This window comes from Saccopteryx bilineata, chromosome 3, assembly GCF_036850765.1.
Source record: "Saccopteryx bilineata isolate mSacBil1 chromosome 3, mSacBil1_pri_phased_curated, whole genome shotgun sequence".
Lineage (NCBI taxonomy): Eukaryota > Metazoa > Chordata > Mammalia > Chiroptera > Emballonuridae > Saccopteryx > Saccopteryx bilineata.
The window spans coordinates 32,397,551-32,414,979 of NC_089492.1; the positions used below are offsets into that span (position 1 = coordinate 32,397,551).

Consider the following 17,429-nt stretch of genomic DNA (forward strand, 5'->3'; position numbering starts at 1 on the left):
ACTTAGCGATGTCACGGTCTGCAGAGGAGTCAAACAGAAAGAGTGCCTGAGTTGGGGAGGGGCCAGGCAGTTGGTGAAAATGGAAGAAGGCCCCTAAAGCTGGAGCCCCCACTGAGCAGAGGAAATGCGGTAAGTATGCGAGGAGGTGGAGGAGCAGGCTGGGCCAGCCTGTGCGTGGAAACAGCCATAGAAAGGATTTGGACTTTATCCTAAGAGAGTAGGAAATGTGAGAGAGCTTTAAGCCACACACTGCCAGCATTAGATCTGCTCTAGCAAACTGTCACACTGAGGGCAGGTGAAGAACGGGACGGGTGGGCAGAGAGGCCAGAGTGGGATCTGGGAGAGCACTGGGAGGCTCCAGAGAGGCAGAGTGGGATCCGGGAGAGCACTGGGAGGCTCCAGAGAGGCAGAGTGGGATCCGGGAGAGCACTGGGAGACTCCGGAGAGGCAGAGTGGGATCCGGGAGAGCACTGGGAGACTCCAGAGAGGCAGAGTGGGGTCTGGGAGAGCACTGGGAGGCTCCAGAGAGGCAGAGTGGGATCCGGGAGAGCACTGGGAGGCTCCAGAGAGGCAGAGTGGGATCCGGGAGAGCACTGGGAGACTCCGGAGAGGCAGAGTGGGGTCCAGGAGAGCACTGGGAGGCTCCAGAAAGGCAGAGTGGGATCCGGGAGAGCACTGGGAGACCCCAGAGAGGCAGAGTGGGATCTGGGAGAGCACTGGGAGACTCCGGAGAGGCAGAGTGGGATCTGGGAGAGCACTGGGAGGCTCCAGAGAGGCAGAGTGGGATCTGGGAGAGCACTGGGAGACTCCGGAGAGGCAGAGTGGGGTCTGGGAGAGCACTGGGAGACCCCAGAGAGGCAGAGTGGGATCTGGGAGAGCACTGGGAGACTCCGGAGAGGCAGAGTGGGGTCTGGGAGAGCACTGGGAGACCCCAGAGAGGCAGAGTGGGATCTGGGAGAGCACTGGGAGACTCCGAAGAGGCAGAGTGGGATCTGGGAGAGCACTGGGAGACCCCAGAGAGGCAGAGTGGGATCCGGGAGAGCACTGGGAGGCTCCGGAGAGGCAGGGTGGGATCCGGGAGAGCACTGGGAGACTCCGGAGAGGCAGGGTGGGATCTGGGAGAGCACTGGGAGACCCCAGAGAGGCAGAGTGGGATTTGGGAGAGCACTGGGAGACTCCAGAGAGAGCTGATGACAGTGGATGGTTCGAGGCGTTGGGTGAATAGGATGGCCAGTTACTGAGGAGAGGAATACTAGAGGCAAACCTCTAGTAAGAAATTTATTGGGGTGGAGAGGTCTGGAAATGGCAGGTGGATGAGGAGTGCTGCTGTGATTGAATTTGAGATGCCTGTGAAATTTGAGTTTACATATGTAAAACAACCTAGTTACCTGAATATAGCAAAAGTAGCTCTATAAATGCTAGTTTTCATGACCACATGGCTCCAAATCTGGAACTCAAGACAGAGGCTAGAAAAATAAATTTAGGAGGCATCAGCGTATGAAAGATATCTGAAGAAACATTTCTTTCCCCAAATATTTTCCCTTCCTGCTTTGATTTTCTAGTGATTGATCTTCACTTCCCAACGCCTGGCACCCCACTTCCACCTCAGTCTCCCCTGTCCTGGTCTTGCTCCTTTTCTTATGAAAAGCAACTTATCTCTGTCCCAGCTTCTGACTCCTAGTTTGATATTCCAGTCACCGCTTAACACTTTCTTCAGGCATGGCAGAGACTTGATGGATGGAGATATGGCGCACACTCAGCTTTGGAAGATCCTCCAGGACCTGCGCCTCCGTTTTCTAGGAGTCTCCATTTTCTCAGCTGTGAATGGCGATAATTAATTGTGTGAGGATGTGTAAAGTGCTTGGAAAGCACTCACCTGGCACACAGGAAGCCTCCATCAGTGCTGGCGATTGCTGCGTGTTCAGAGCAAGGAGCAACAGTGGCATCTCTCTCTTTCAAGGAAGAAATATCTGAAAGGAGTGATCTCATATGAGATCACTGCAAAGGTGCTTAGCACCCAGCAGAAGTTCGGAAAATGGTAGTCTTTTTTGTTTGCCCTCCTTCCTTCTTCCTTCCGTTCTGATGTTACTACTGACAGCATTTCTGCAAATAAAATTTCTTACTACCATTGTTACGTAATCATTTATCTCTGGAGCAACCATCTGTTGTTGTTTTTTCCCATGGCCTCTCTTCTTGCTATCACATACACCATAAATTCAGAGACATTTTAAGTCCAAAAAAACTTAGAGATCAGTTGATCCAGTCCTTTGTTTTCACCAGCTAGGACATCACAGCTCAGAGAGGTTTGTGGAATCGCCCAAAGTCACAGAGTAAGTTGTTATTTCCGACAGAGCTGAAGTTTCAACGGCAGCTTGGAGCCTCTGACCAATGGCTCAGTGTTCTTTTAACTACAACTCTTTGAGTTGGCATTGAATATTCTCCCAAAACTTCACGAATAAATGTAATAAATTAAATATAATTATGGAAATATAATAAATTATTTTAAACCATCTCTTCAGACTTTCTATCTTGAATGGTATCAACTGCTCATCTTTTACCATCAATTTTAAAAGCAACAAAAAGAATGAATTATTCTAAGGGGGGGGGGGAGGTTGTAACAGGAAATTGAAAAACCTCAGCCAAAGCCATCCAGAGCCATACAGTAGACTATGCCTTTATTTATTTATTTATTTATTGACTATGCCTTTAAAAGCTATTGCTGAGTGATATTTGTTACCTGGTGGGATTCTCAAAATAATGTATCTGTGGCTTTAAGACCCTCTGTGGTGAGTACCACCCCTGGCTCATTTCTAGAGTCCCCAAACCATTCCCCCTCCAGGTCTTATTTCTGTGACCCAAAAATCACTGGGGTCTGCCCCAATGTTGTGAGTCGAGGGAAGAGACCTTCAGTTTGGCAGTCAGGGTCCAGGACAGAACAGATGCTGCATACGACCCTAAACCTGCTGTCAGGATGAGTTGTCTGAAAGAGAGTAAAGCTGGATTCACTGCCTTGTAAGTTTCAGTTTTTCCCAGTGAAAAAGTAATATAAATGAGGAGTAGTAGCAGCAATAATTCTGGCAAATGAGGTGCAGACCCCAGGTAAGTCTCTCTCGCCCTGAATGCCATACCTTAGCAAGTGCCCCACCACACCCCCTGTCGTCCCTCTGGAGGATTTTAAAGCACTTTCCACTGAGCACTGCCTCCCTGCCACCATCAAGTCCCCAGTCCTGGCTAGCTGGCACATCCTCATTGATCTACAAATTGCAATTTTGTGGTAAAAAGAAGAGAGCTTGGAGTTAGCACCCTAAAGCACAAAATCTGATTCCACTTCCTACACCTGGGTAAAAAAGTCAGCAATGTCACTTGACACAGGCCCATTCATGCATCTCTCACCTGTGAAGAATGACTCCAGCTCCAGGCAGAAACATGGTACACCTGGAATTGAGGTGTTGCAGACAGACGGCATGAACAAGGGAAACTGAATTATTAAAATGGCAAGAGGATACATGAGTTTTTGACTTGGTTTAAGAAGTTAGAAAAGGTGAGAGAGGAAATTTTACCCCCCCCCAAAAAAAAAGTAATTGGATATGTTACCATAAAACATTAATATAGTAAATGAAATTCAAATGTGAAACTAAACACTATAAATTCTTCCTCCACTAATCTTTAAACCAAGTAATTCTCACAAGAAGAGAGGTCAGCAACATTGGGTTAAAGAGATTTGGCGAGTTCTTTCAATGTCTTCAGAATTTGTCCCGCTGCCTGAATTAATGTCTGGTGGCACTTCATCACACCCCCAATGAAAACCCAGGACAAAGCAGCTGCTGATGTTTCTAAGTTTCTGATTTCATTATATAATACTTCCTTTCATTGATAAGATGCAATGAATATCTGTTTTATTCTCTGAGGCACATTCTGCTGGAAATGGCCTGGAGAGAAAAATCTGGTGATGATGAGGTGGATGGGTAATTTTTTTTTTAAATGACAGAACAACTTCAAGTTGTGAACTGTAATAGAAGGGGACTAGATCAGGGGTGAGAACAGAAAGTCATATTCCCACAGTATTCATTCCAAGAGAATTCTGAAAACCTGGAGAAATTTTGATAAAATATCCACATAGCATTACATATTCTTTTTTTTTTTTTTTGTATTTTTCTGAAGTTAGAAACGGGGAGGCAGGCAGACAGACTCTCATGTGCCCGATCGGGATCCACCCGGCATGCCCACCAGGGGGCGACACTCTGCCCATCTGGGGTGTCGCTCTGTTGCAACCAGAGCCATTCTAGCGCCTGGGGCAGAGGCCAAGGAGCCATCCCCAGCGCCTGGGCCATCTTTGCTCCAATGGAGCCCTGGCTCCAGGAGGGGAAGAGAGAGACAGAGAGGAAGGAGAGGGGGAGGGGTGGAGAAGCAGATGGGTGCTTCCCCTGTGTGCCCTGGCCGGGAATCGAACCTGGGACTCCTGCACGCCAGGCTGACGCTCTATCACTGAGCCAGCCAGCCAGGGCCACATTACATATTCTTAAGGACCATTAGAGCCATCATTATCTGTGTCTTCTAACATTGTACTGGATAAATTAATAATACTGTCCTCTGTACTTCCTCTTCACCTGGAACAAGGAAAGGTTGAGTAATTTGCCAAAGGTTACTCTAAATGTCAGAGAGAGAATGATTAGAGCCTAGATCTCTTAGTCCACACACATGGAATCTTACTTCTCTTTAGAAAAAAGGGAAGGGGAGATGGTTACTTTTTCCTGAGTGTGGACAAAGTGTTTTCTCTAGATTTAAATAATGCCTTCCACAATGTTAATTAACATCAATGGCAGTCCCTGGCTGGTTGGCTCAGTGAATAGAGTGTTGGCCTCGTGTACGGATGTCCAGGGTTTGATCCCCAGTCAGGGCACACAGGAGGAGAGATCATCTGCTTCTTTTCCCCTCCCTCTCCTCATTCTCAGCCAGTGGCTCGATTGGTTTGAAGTTGGCCTGGGTGCTGAGGGATAGCGCGGTTGGTCTGAACGCGTCAGCCTCAGATGCTGAGAATAGCTAGGTAGATTTGAGCATCAGCCCAGACAGGGGTTGCTGGGTGGACTCCTGCTGGTGCGCATGTGGAGTCTGTCTCTCTATCTCCTTTCCTCTCACTTAAAAAAAAATGAGAGGTGGTGGGGAGAGGGAAAAGATCAATGGTCCCGTTCCCATTCATCAGCTTTCTCTGATTACACTTTCACCTTGAACCCATGAAGATTTTAACAACATATGAAGCTGAAGAGTAGTTTGAGAATCAGCATGCACCTGTAAAAACATATTCTGATGAAAAGAGAAGAACTGAAATAGATGGAATAGAGTTTGGCTGGTGCTTTTGGCAGAAGATTGCTAGTTTGCAATGCCAGGAGCCCAGGAGCACAGGGCTTGGGTTTCTAAGGCAAAGCTCAAGATGTGGACTAGAATGCTCTCACTTCTGACCATGGCCAGGAGCATGGAGACAAACTGTTTCTTGGGGCTTTTGAAGGTTCTCAAAAATGTTTGCATAGCATAAAGTAGGTCAGATAATTGAGATTTTTTTCATCAGAAAGAAAAGAAAGCACTTCCAGACAAGTTTTGTTTGCTATTTGCTTAATTATATGACAGCTAACCCGGCCCCTCTAGCATTAAAGAGACATGGTACCTCTTACTCACTTCCTTTAAAAAAGAGTTGCTTTGCAAATGAAAATGAGTCCCAGGCAAGTGGAAAAACACAAATTTATTTTCGTGTTTATTATACCACCCCTAGGGTGGGGCAGGCTGTTAACTATACTTCTGTATAAAGTTAGACCACACCACAGTGCAGCTCAGGGGAACAGATGGAGAATTGTAGTCATCATTTTCCAGATAAGGGAGGAAGCGCCACAGTCATTTACCCTGTCACTGCCATGTTGGCTGTTGCTGCTGTGATTGATGTCATCATCAGATAAGGTCTATGACGAGAGGGGGAGAGACGCTGGGGAGTCAGGCTATCTCTCAATCCCGTCCCTGCAAATGACTGTAGAAATGAGGCTCAGTCTGCTTCCACGAGTCTTCAGTCGACAGAAAAGTAATTGCCTATTCTAAATGAAAAACAGGACGTCCTGATTATAGTAAATAGGAGGAAGGAGAAAGAAATGAGCAGAGCAGACAACCAGGTCTTTCATTTGTAATTACCTATTGAAAAGGCTCCTCCGGCGGGAGCGGAGGGAGCGGGCAGCTCAGGGGCTGATGGGAAGACAGGGTGCCCACGGGGCATCTGAAGGGCAGAAGTTGTCCATATGCCTGAAGCTCCCGTACACTGCCCATTAGAGGGGTTGGTCTGAGACCGCCTGTGTTTGGGGGTAATTAAAGAGAGACTAGAATGTTTTTACATTCCTTTTCCCCCTCAAACAAACCTGTGTTCAAATTCTGACTCTGATGCTTACCAACTATAAGACCAGAGGTACTTTTCTGTCTTTCAGCTCATCTACACCTGGAAATGGGCAGGGTACCAGCTTCACAGTGTTGTCGGGAAGACAGGGCAGTGCATGGTAAGTTCTGAACAGGCTATTATTTTAATCTTTAGAAATGTTTAATTCTTTTTTTTTTTAAGTGAGAGGAGGGGAGATAGACTCTTGCATGTGCCCTTATGGGAAGGGAAGAGTAAGAGAAGGGGGAGAGGGAGGGGAAGAGAAGCTGATGGTTGCTTCTCATGTGTACCCTGACCAGGGATCAAACCCAGGACATCTGCACACTGGGCCAATGCTCTACACAATGAGCTAACTGGCCAGGGCCAAAAAATATTTTATTCTTATCATTGTTATCCCTTGACTAACTAGTATGGCTAGGTCTAATTTCTGTTTTGCTTTGACATTGCAGGACTGCCCTTACCTGCTCTCTCACAATGTCCTTGAAGTCTTGGCATCCTCAGAGCAAGACAGAGCGCTAACTCCCAATGGGGCTCCAAAAGTGTGGGGGCAGCTCTCCCTCTCTTTGTGTCCCACCTCTGGCCAAAGAAGCAGAAGTCACAGGCAGGACCAGCTTTCTGCACAGTTGCAGCACATTTTGCACCCAGAGTCAACCATGGGAACCAACAGGAGACCCTGAAGGGTATACATCCCTGCAAGGACAGCCCTTCTGATAAACAGTGCGTCAGCTGGATCTTTGGTGCACACGGACAGGCTTCCACAGAATTGCTACAGTCTGAGGAAGGCACAGTTCTCCACCTAGCTCTGATGATTAATGATAGCTAACATTTATGGCCCCATCTCTGTACAATAAGTACTTTGAATACAGATTACTTCATGTAATCTTCATAGCAACACTAAGACAAAGGTGCTTTTAAAAGCCCCGTTTTCACAATGAGAACACTAAGACTTAGGAAGGATAAATGATTTGTGATTTGTCCAATATCAACCATAATGCCAGAGCCAGTATTTAAACCCAGGCCTCTATGACACTCAAGTCCATGCAATGATCATATTGCCAATCTCCCATCTGAGAGTTGTTCCCAGGGGGCTACAAACTGCTAAGTCACTGTGCATGTCCCTCACCCAGATGGAGCCCATGAAATCTTCTTCAAGGGCAACCTCATTGCAAGAAAATTCCATGTGCTCTCCTGCTCTTCAAGGGAAGAAAAAGGAAGATTACTAAGGGCCTTGGGAGAAATGTTCCAATTCCAGGCAGTATCTATGCTATGAGTAATCCTATAGTGAATTCAGAGAAAAATAGAACAGTTACTGGAAATAGGGTGAAAAATACTTCTTCCACAATTTAGAATTCCCTCATAAACATATGGCCAAACCCAGGAACAAGCCGTGAATATAATAAGAAGGATAATTTGATTGTGTTCATTGTCTATGTTGCACAGGCGCTCTCCTGACTGCCCCAGGGAGAAATAAGCCTAGTGAAAATTGTGTGGGCTGGTAGGCTATCTGAATTATCTGCATTGTTGATTTTACCTCCTGATAGATTATTTCATGAGGTTGAATTAGCTGATGTGCATTTCAAGTTCTCAGCTATCAGCAAACAAGTCACTTCTGAATCTTAGAGAATTGCTGCTATCTCGCAGGTCAGAAAATAGGTGGTTTCACACTTATCAAAGCATCTCAAATAGAAATAGAACTTTAGGATCATAAATTTTAAAAAGGACCTTATTGAATAAGCCCCAGACTGGGTGGGTGGGGGTGGAACCAGTATCTCTTTTGGACCCTCAAGAATATATGCTGATATTCTAGAGGGAAATGGGGTAATTAGAGAATTTTTTAAAAGTAGGTGGTGATAGATGAAGATTCTGGTGAACTGTGATTGCTTGAAAGATAGAGGAGTCTTTTGGGAAGAACATCTGGTTAAGCATCTTGCTCAAAAAGCAAGGTCTTAGCTGTCGATAAGAAAAATGGTTGTTAGTGCCACCCAGTGCTGTAACTCAGATTCACCTCCTGCCCACTCAAGCCCCAGCTTCCCAAACTGCCCTCCTCTGTGAACCTGTGTCCAAATCCTATTGAAAGGAGGAGTCCATAAGCAAAACTAGAAAGCAGTTTTCACTCAAAGCTGTTTGCTATGAAGGCATGAATTTCACTTCCCTGGCACTCTACTAACCAGATGAAATATACAAAAATAGGTGAGATCTGTGCGTTGGCACCTGGAGGGCTCCATGTCCTAGCAGGAGACTGTGGTACCCAGAAGAAGTAGTGTTACCAAGGGAAACCACAAGGGTCTCTAGTAGAAAAGCCACTATGTCTGGTGTAAATCATGGTAACAAGTTTGGATTTTAAGAACAAGGAAAATATTTTCATCAGAAAAGAGAATACTCAGTTTTTAAAAGATCATTTGTGTGGGGGATAGATTTTAGGGAACCAAGAGAAAAAGTCGGGAGACCAGTTCAGAAACTGTTGTAATAGTCAAGGCAAGAGATGATAGTGGTTTATATAGATTCAGGGGATGGCAGCGAAGATGGAGAAAACGGATAGACTGGAGACACATTGCAGAGGTAGAGTCAAGAAGGCTGGTTGGTGTTTTGGATGTTGAGTGTAAGGAATAGGGGAAAATAGACTGATTCTCCAATTTCTGCTTGTATATCTGGGGAGGTGAGGAAAACTTGATGAGGAATAAATTTAGAGACAAAAAAATCAGGGGTTCTGTTTTGCAAATCAACAAAATTACAAATGAAAAAGAAGACATTGCAACTGAGACACAGAAATGGAAAGGTTCATAAGAAGCTATGAGAAACAACTAGACGCCAACAAGTTCCTGGACAACCTAGAAGAAATGGGAAAATTCTTAAAAACGTAAAACCTACCAAGACTGAATCAGGAAGAAATGAAAAACCTGAATAGACCAATCCCTAGTAAGGAGATTGAATCAGTAATCAGAAACCTTCCAACAAAGGAGTTCTGTTTTGGATACGTGATTTAAAATTAAACATGCCTGGGAGATACTTAGGCAATTGGATAGAAAAATTGGGTAATCAAAGGAGGCCGGTGTTGGTGCCATGAACAAAAGAGTAAGATTCCTTTTTTTTTTTTTTTTCTGAAGCTGGAAATGGGGAGAGACAGTGAGACAGACTCCCGCATGTGCCCGACCGGGATCCACCTGGCACGCCCACCAGGGGGCGATGCTCTGCCCCTCCGGGGCGTCGCTCTGCCGCAACCAGAGCCACTCCAGCACCTGGGGCAGAGGCCAAGGAGCCATCCCCAGCGCCCGGGCCATCCTTGCTCCAATGGAGCCTTGGCTGCGGGAGGGGAAGAGAGAGACAGAGAGGAAGGAGGGGGGGTGGAGAAGCAAATGGGCGCTTCTCCTATGTGCCCTGGCCAGGAATTGAACCCGGGTCCCCCGCATGCCAGGCCAATGCTCTACCGCTGAGCCAACCGGCCAGGACCAAGAGTGAGATTCCTGAAGGAGTAAGTACTGGAGAAGAGGGAGGATGGCCTAGGATCAGCCCTGAGGACACCACCCTTTAGAGAATGGATAGAGGAAAATGAACTAAGAAAAAAACTGAGAAGGGGGCATCTGAGAAGCAGGGAGAAAACCAAAAAGGTGCGTTTGTTGTTCCAGAAGCCAAGAGAAGAGCACCTGCCAAGAAGAGAGAATTTGGTCTTAACTACGGCTGCTGAGAGGGTGCAAGTCAGGGATGGAACACGGCTGGTTGGATTTGAGAACGCAGGGGTCACAGGTGACTAAGTGAGAGCAATATCAGAGGGGGTGGAGTCAGAGGGGGGGGAAGTTGGTTACTAAGTGAGCGAGCACATGCATCTATTGTTACTCCTCTTGAAGTCCCACAAAATGAACAATAAAGTGATTGTCTTTAACCTAAACCCACGAGGATGGTGAGATGGGGAGGAGACAAAACAACCACAAAATCTGGAGAGCTGGGCACCATTAGGTAAGTGCTAACTGATTTAACAGCCTGGAGAAAGCTGACTCCAAAGTAGGTCGTGAGGGAACTCAAAACCCATACAACTTACACCTTCAAAGTCTCAGAAATTGGTGGCACCAGGAAACCTTCAAAGTGGAGGTGAGGCAAGGGGGCTGATAATTGGCATTAAAACCAGGAAAATTGTTTGAATGCAGTTTAAAGAGAAATTATATGCGTAGAACTTCTACCATACTTTGAGTAGTCTTTTAACGGCTCTTCCTCATCTGGCAGAAGACAGGATTTATCATCTGCAAAAAACAAAAACAAACAAACCACAATGAGGTAAGAAACTGTGTTCTTACCTGTGCTGAGACTCTGCAAGGGTTCTTCCCTGCCTCACCTTCCAGAGCACAAGCAGAGAGGTGTCTCTTGGAAAACTAATTAGTGAGAGGGAAAGTATTTACATCAGGGTTCCCCAAGGAAACGGCCAAGCCAGACTGCCCTCCTGTGAAGCCTAGAGTTGATAAACTCCACTCATGTTAACAGAGTTTTAACTCAGCTTTTTGGTCCCACCTGTCAAATATAAGCAAACAGCAACTATTATATCTAAAAAAAAAGAAAAGTCTTTAGCCCTGGTCCAGTGGCTCAGTTGGTTGGATCCTTGTCCTCATATGCCAACATTGCAGGTTCAGTCCTGGTCAGGGCACATACAGGAATCAACCAATGAGTGCATGAATAGGTGGAAAAACAGGTCGACACTTCTCTCTCTCTCTCTCTCTCTCTCTCAAACAAAAAATAAAAACTTTTAAATTAAATCTTAATTTTAGAAAGTCTTTAAGGCCCTGGCAGGTTGACTCAGTGGTAGTGTGCTGGCCCGGCATATGGATGTCCCAGGTTCAATTCCCAGTCAGCGCACACAGGAGAAGTGACTATCTGCTTCTCCAACCCTCCCCCTCCCCCTTCTCTCTCTCTCTTCCCTTCCTATAGCCATGGCTCAATTGGTTTGAGCACATCGCCCCAGGTGCTAAGGATGGCTCCATGGAGCCTCAGCCTCAGGCGCTAAAAATAGCTCATTTTTGAGCATGGCCCCAGATGGGCAGAGCATCGATCCCAGATGGGGGTTGCCGGGTGAATCCTAATTGGGGCCCATGCAGGAGTCTGTCTCTCCATCTCCCGTCCTCTCACTTGGAAAAAGAAGAAAAAGGAAAAAAAAGGTGTTTTGTTTTTTTTAATAGAAAGTCTTTAATATGAAAGAGCTATTTGGAGATAACAAGAGGAAGAAAACTTCCAGGAAATTATGTATATTTAAATCCTCAAAGAAATTAGAGAAAAATATTGCAACCACACACACACACACACACACACACACAACACACACACACACACACAAGTAAAATAGGACCTTCAAAGAACAACAGCAAAAACCAAAAGCCTTTAGAAATTAAGTATTTTATGACAGAAATAAAAAAAATGTCAGCAGAAGAGCTGGAACAATAAAACTGAGGCAAAAATGCCAAAAGCATGAAGTGTAGGAAAGAAATTTCCTCTATAGAAAATTAAAAGATCAATCCAGTCTAGGAGGTCCTATAATAGGAGTTCCAGAAAGACACAAGAAACACAGAGCGGAGATAATTATCAATGAGATAATTCAAGAAAATTTTCTATAATTGAACTATCAACATGGATGGAGGAAAACCTATTCCAAAGCACATCATTATAACATTTCAGAACACCAAAGAGAAAGAGTAGATTCCATAAGCTTCTAAAGAGAAAAATGGGTGGATATATAGAGAATTAAGAATCAGAATGTTTGGGAACTTTTCAATCACAGCACTGGAAGCTAGAACACAGTGGAACATTGTCTTCAATATTCTGAAGTTATTTTCAAAATAAAATATTCATATTCCCAAACCAACTAATTAAATAAAAGGTTAAAATGAAGGCCATTAAGCTTGCAAGGTCTCAATAAATTTACTTCCCTTATACTTTATTCAAGAAGTTACTAGGTGTGACCCTAGCTGGTTGGCTCAGCAGTAGAGCATTGACCCGTGTAGAAGTCCCAGGTTCGATTCCTGGCCAGGGCACACAGGAGAAGCGCCCATCTGCTTCTCCACCCCTCCCCCTCTCCTTTCTCTCTGTCTCTCTCTTCCCCTCCTGCAGCCAACACTCCATTGGAGCAAAGTTGGCCTGGGTGCAGAGGATGGCTCCAAGGCCTCCGCCTCAGGCATTACAATGGCTCTGGCTGCAACAGAGCAAAGTTCCAGATGGGCAGAGCATCGCCCCCTAGTGGACATGCCGGGTGGATGCCTGTCGGGCACATGCAGGAGTCTGTCTCTCTGCCTCCCTGCTTCTCACTTCATTTAAAAAAGAAAAAGAAAAAAAGAAAAAAGAAGTTACTAGGTGTGTTCCACCAAAACAGGAAAGAAGAAAAGTGGAGTCACAGCCCAGAAAAAAGATAACGAGAACCCCAGGCAGGTGGTAAAGGAGCCTCTTAAGAGGCTGCACTACACCAGGTCTGGAGAAGGGCTCACCTGGAAAAGATCTGAAGGCTCTGGAACAGATTTCTTCAAGAGAATAAAATTGATAAATAAATCGAAACATTTTGATAGGATAGTTAATAATCACGGTTGAAGTTGAACTGGTGATAAGTACATAGAAAACAAAGCAAACAAACAAAAAAACATTATTCCCAAAGAAAATTAAAAGTTGTATGAGAAAGAAGAAGTCATCTAGATTTACTTCATGACCCAGCTCTCCGAATCACAATAGAGGAAACACTGACATGAACTAAGCAAAATGACGATGTAACCATAGCTTTACCCAGACATAAGGGAGGTTCGGGGCGGGGAGAGTTCACGCCCGTGCTATGGGGAGAGGAAAGGATGCGATGAATCCGCATCCTCTCTAAGTCAGTAGATACTGTTTAAAATGAGCGATCAAGAAGTAGGATAATACAGTACTAGTGTCTTATTTGAAAACACAGAGTTAAATGGCCCCCCAAAAAAAACCAGCAAAAAGAGTTATAAGTATGCAGTTATCTCTGTGGGCACTGCCGCTTTCCACAAGTCTTACAGAATCACCTGGCTCTTTACAATATGTGTGTGAATCGCCTCGCTAAAAACAGAAACCAAATAAAAGCAAGGGTAAATGGAAAGTGGAGAAGTGAAGGCGGCATCCATAGACAAATGTTTTGAGATATTTGGTTCTTAAAGGGGAATAGAAAAGTGAGTTAGGGTAGCTCGGGCCAAGGGCAGGTGTTTTTATAATTGGAAATAGAGCACATTTGGGATGAGAACTGTCTACCTGGGGCAGCAAAGAGAGGATCCCGAAAGGAGCAAAGTTCTTGAGAAGATCAGGGGATGGGACCTAAACCCCACAGGGTGGGAAGGGACGCTGACGTGGGAATAACACTCCCTCCACTGAAACAAGAGGGAAGAAAAAGACAGGTGCAGACACAAACAGACTTGTAGAATTTGTCCTGACCCCACTTCTTGTCTCATCACACCTCAACAAGACACCCAGAGCAGAACACCTGGTCACTACATGAGAAGGAACACACAAACTATAACCAAATGTGGTCCTTCAACCCTCCTCCTGAGCGGGATGCCCAGCTGCAGCTGCTTGATGAATAACTCCCCCACAAGGCATGTACTCCCCTTTACCTCACAGAAATAAGGTCATCTACATTGGAGAACAAAAAAGACCTCCTCTGGTAACATGTTGCATTCAGTATTCTGGTGGGTCTTCTCCTGCCGCAAAACAACCACGTCCCAGGTAAAGTGCACTTACTGATGCAACGTTGGGCTTGTAGCAAACAGGGGAGAGATTGCCAAGGGGCCCCAGCCCACAGAAAGAAGCAGACTACTAAGTGGAAATTAGATCTGGACACGGTGAGCAAGCAGGAAGGAACAGACCGCCCTGGTGGCAATGGCGCGATCTAGGAACTAACTCAGGGGCAGCAGCACGGACACGAGCTGAACCTTAGACTCTGCCACTACACCAGAACTCGAAAAGAGGTCTAAGTGGTTCCAAGCTGGCAGTGGCCCCTCAGCACCCCAGTTTAAGCCTGGAAGATGCTCCATGTGGAGACCTAACAAATATGAGGCCCAGGAGGGCAATGCCACCATGAGTGAGAGTCAACACACACTTTAAAAAATTTATAGATACAATACCAATACCTGTGCTGCTTTCACAAGTTTCCCCAAGTCTGGCCTTTGGCACATGTGTACTGCTTACTGAAATGCACATTCCTGGGTCCCATTCCAGACCTGGGCTGAGCCTGGGCTCTGGGGTTGAACCTAAGAATGCTCAGTCCCCACAGAGAGAAAAAAAGCAGGCACACAAAGCCAGCTTACCTTTCCACAATCACATCCTTGTAGCTTTTATTGCCCATTCACCGCCATACGAACACAGCCAGCCCATCCTTCAGAAGGCGAAAGCAAAACCAAGAAAATAGCTGAAAAGATAGTGCCCCCTGGTGCCAGCAAGACATAGGGCCTGAGCTGGCTTAGGTCCTGTCTGTCACCTGTCAGAAAAAGGCACTACTTGGCCCTCGTCCAGAATCTGAGTCCTGGAGCCAATGCTGTGCTGGAATTCTGGTCACAGTTCAGTGACTGTAATGTACAAAATATTGTGATTGAAGATGATGGGAAGTGGGGGCCATAATAGTAGCTAATATCAAAATACCGAAACGTAGACTGTGTTCCCAGGGATTTAGAAGCGTTTAGAGAATCCATGGCCAGCCTGTCAGGAGACTTTCAGCAGGGGGGACCCAGGAGGGGACGGGAGGAGAGCTCACTCTAAAGCCAGAGGAAGTCAGGCATCAGCTGGGGCCAAAGAAATGAGCCCATTTCAAATAGAAGAACCTATTTTGAGTACAGCAGAAGCTGATTCTATTTATTTTTTTTGGCCCAACCCTTATGGCTCTTAGCTCACAAAGAATATTAAACAAAAAACAAACAAACAAAAAAGGGCAACAATTCAAACAAAAGATACCACAACTTTGAAGTTTTATAGGTTAAGGAGCAGGAAACAGGATAAAAAAATGCCTTGTAGGAAAATTGGCAATGACAGCAGGAGCCAAAGTTCAATGGCTACTCCGTGCCAGGCAGAGTGGAGCACTACAGCAGTCACATCAGGCAGGCGTCGCCGTTATTATTCCACAGATAAAGAAACCAAGTTCAGAGAAGTTGAGTAACTTGTTCGACATTACACAGCAATTAATTATAAAGCCAAACAAAACTCAGAACTGTTCAACTGCATAGGCCACATTTTTAAAAGGTTTTTTTTTTTTTCTTTTTCCTGATTTGATAAAGTAGGTGATTTAATTTCACGGTTTAAGATTTTTGAAAGTTCTCACAGGATGATCAGTGAAAATTCCTTTACTTGCCACTGCCGCCAGACAACCAGTGTCATTAGACTGTATGGGATATTCCAGAGATGTTTTATGAATTTCACTTTGCCACACAAGTGATAGGTAAGCGTCGTCCCGAACCTCACACCTTTCACTTGGGAAAATGTCCTGTGGATCGCTCCTTAGCAGCACACAAAGGGCGTCCTTGTCTGTTTCCCCAGCTGCGGGATTTCATTGTTGTGTGAACGCCACGGTCCTGCTTACCAGTCCCCGGTTAAGACTTACCCGCATCTCCATTCTTCGAGTAGCCATGTGGCTTCACTCGGAGCAAACTCCGCTCTCTCCAGAGGGATCCGGAGACTCTCCCATAATAATTAGACTCCTCCAAGCTGCAAGAACAACACTCTCAGGTTACCTTGACCCGTGGGAGTTTCTGGTGAAGGCACTGAAAGGAAGGAGACTGGAAACAGCTGGAGAGCAGGAGGAGGCGAACAGCTCCACCAGGCACCCGGCGCCTCGGCCCCCACCAGCTGCAGGTGCGCCACGGGCGGCCCGCACTCCGCCACCAGCGCCCCCACCCCTAGCGGTTACTGGGCTGCCCCTGGTGAACTTGAATATAGCTTCCACGCAGGAGAGGGCAGGGCCTCTAGGGCATGGTCCCTGGGCAGGTTTGGGGGGCTGCTGGCCAGTCAGCTGCTTTGGGAGCAGGACTCACCCCTCATCCCACCAGGTGTAGCCAGGGTGCTGGGGCCGGGCAGGGGAAACGGGAGGGCCTGTGCGCGGAAGGACCCCTTTCCTCAGAAGGGGCTTGGTGACCTTAGCTCAGAGCAAAGTACGTTAACTCTCCCTTCTCACGGTTTCACATTACACAGTTTTACTTAACCGCTGCCAACCACAACCTAAAAATATTAAACAGAAAATTCCAGAAATAAACAATTCACAAGTTTTAAGTTCTGAGTGGTATGATGCGATCTCCGGAGTCTTTGCTCGGTCCTGCCCGGATTTGAGCCATCCCTTTGTCCAGCGTATCCACTCAGGTATACTCTCCCTGCCTGTTAGTCACTAAGAGCAGTGACGCTGGCAATTCAGATATGCCGGGAAATGCGTCCTCTCTAACTGAACAGGTGAGTACAGGAAAAAACAGTGTATATATAAGGTTTGGTGCCATTGTGGTTTTGAACATTTATTGGGGGTCTTGGAATTTATCCACCCAGATAAGGAAGGACTACTGTACACTCCTTTGTGGTATCCTGCCCAGGAATCCCAGAACTGCTTGGTAGGAATTTGAGTGTGCTGCAATTCCCACCAAGCAAGTGAGGCCAGTTGTTTTTTGTGTTTTTTTTTTCCTTTTTTTGCAAGAGAGAGAGAGAGACAGACAGGGACAGACAGACAGGAAGAGAGAGAGATGAGAAGTATGAACTCATAGTTGTGGCACTTTAGTTGCTCATTGATTGCTTTCTCATACACACTCTGATGGGGTGTGGTAGGGGAGAGCTCGCACAGAGCCAGCGACCTTGGGCTCAAGCCAGCAACCTTGAGCTTCAATCCAGCAACAATGGTATCATGTCTATGACCCCGTGCTCAAGCTGGCGACCTCAGGGTTTCCACCCTGCGTCTTCAGTATCCCAGGTTGATGTTCTACCCACAGTGCCACCACCTGGTTAGGCTCACAGATTCCCTCTTAAAGTTATCTTGTTTTTAGGTCCAGGCTGATTCAGTCTGGAGGGAAAAAAAACTTACAAGCCT

The 17,429-nt window shown here is 46.0% G+C and overlaps 1 long non-coding RNA gene across 2 annotated transcripts; it reads right to left on the reverse strand.

Annotated features, from left to right (window-relative positions):
• Nucleotides 1-5,781: 5,781 nt before the first annotated feature.
• LOC136328488 (uncharacterized) lies at nt 5,782-16,520 on the reverse strand. Of its 2 annotated transcripts, XR_010730060.1 has the most exons (6): nt 16,399-16,520; nt 15,969-16,072; nt 10,584-10,638; nt 6,868-6,982; nt 6,172-6,326; nt 5,782-6,077 (listed from the first exon to the last, which is right to left on the reverse strand). It is a non-coding gene; the product is annotated as an uncharacterized lncRNA (long non-coding RNA). The 2 variants fall into 2 exon arrangements; XR_010730059.1 differs by lacking the exons at nt 15,969-16,072; nt 16,399-16,520 and adding an exon at nt 14,686-14,763.
• Nucleotides 16,521-17,429: the final 909 nt, after the last annotated feature.